The sequence below is a fragment of the Centroberyx gerrardi genome, chromosome 10, assembly GCF_048128805.1.
Source record: "Centroberyx gerrardi isolate f3 chromosome 10, fCenGer3.hap1.cur.20231027, whole genome shotgun sequence".
Taxonomy (NCBI): Eukaryota; Metazoa; Chordata; class Actinopteri; order Beryciformes; family Berycidae; genus Centroberyx; species Centroberyx gerrardi.
Window position 1 is genome coordinate 19,695,000 of NC_136006.1, and position 1,723 is coordinate 19,696,722.

Here is a 1,723-nt window from a genome sequence, read left to right on the forward strand (position 1 = left end):
TGGACCAGGCTCAGCCCAGGGGGGTGGGAGCTGTGTGTGAACATGTACAGTGTGTTACAGGGTTGAGAGAGTCAAAGTAAATCCACTTTTCATTCAGTCAATGCAGTGACTGGATTTTCTTCAAAAATTCAATGACAGGAAGGTTGCTTGACACAAAAACACTTTTATAAACCAATATAATGCATTCAATCGATAAAACATATTTACAGTAAAACCATTTTATGTGAAATGCAGTTTTGATTTACATTGTGAATTGAGTGAACCGAAAGGGACTCCAACCCTCATATGTTACGTTATGTATATTAGCTGTGTAGGTTGATATGGCACACGGGATATATTCTGAGCTGGAGCCAATAGGTTACAAACATTTACATATGTTTGCACAAAAGTCAAAATCAGGAGTTTTGTGCTACAAAACTAAAAACATGAGTGAAAGATTACTCTGTTTTGTTCATCTCCACTTGTGGTTGAAAATGAACAGCAGGTACATTCTATAAATTCACGTCAAAGCTGTCTGAACAAACCGCTTAACTCAGCTAAAATGACACTCACATATGAGAAATGGTGAATGCTAAAATGATATGATTCAATATTTGTTTGTGTAATACTGAATACTGTACTATCTCTCTCTCTCTCTGTGTGTGTGTGTGTGTGTGTGTGTGTGTGTGTGCGTGTGTGTGTGTTAGTCGATTTGCTTTCTGTTTTAATAAAGAAACAGGGTTGGGGACTAATGAGTTTACAAAAAGGAAGGCTAGAATATGAATGCAAATCAATAGAATGTCCTCATAACTGAACAAGGATTTGTGTGTGTGCACGCATCCATGCACATGTATTTGTGTGTGTGTCTCCATATCCCCTACCATCAGGATATGTGGTGCCTCTAAACTAAAGCATTTCAAAGTGGAAGGCTGACTTGTATAACCACTCTCGCCTAAGGCTCAGGAAACTCATCACACACGCATCTTCCTCCACAGTTTTTCATTTTAGAGTATGAGTAGGTACCTGACCATTATCCGTCATGCAGAAAATATAGAACCTGACTGATATGAAATAAATCCTCCTCTTCATTTTCCTCTTAAGAGAAAAAAAAACATCTTTTTCACTTACTCATTCACTCGCTTGCTGGCTTACTCACTCGCTCACTCGCTCACTCACTCACTCACTCACTCACTCGCTCACTCACTCACTCACTCGCTCACTCACTCACGCTGCCTGTTGAATATTCAACAGATAAATGGTGCATGAGTGATGCCATAGAAACTGCTGAAAGATTGCAGGACTCCACCACATCTTACTCCCACACTCCTCTATTTTTCCCTCTGCTGCATTGTCCAGTGTCCTTCCATCAGACGCCAATGCAGAGCAGCTTCTTTTAACAGTTCTACATGAAAGCTCTAAATCATTTCAAAAGAGACCAACTTTGCTTTAAAAATCAATATCTTGAATTAGCATCGTGTCCCACTTTCCAGGCCAGACGGAAATAGACTTTGCATTAGAATGCAATCAGATAAAGAAACAATTAATTCCTTGGTTCAAATTGAAAATAAAAATAATGTGAAGTCCCATTGGGACACTCGCTACACATAAAGCAGGCTTGGCCCCCGACTTTCTTGGAGTACTTGAGAAACTTGGTGGTATGGCAATGTGAGACCACACATAGATAAATGGCACTAACATAAAAGCCTTTTGTCTGTTCCCTCCTTTGTAAATATTTCTTGATGTT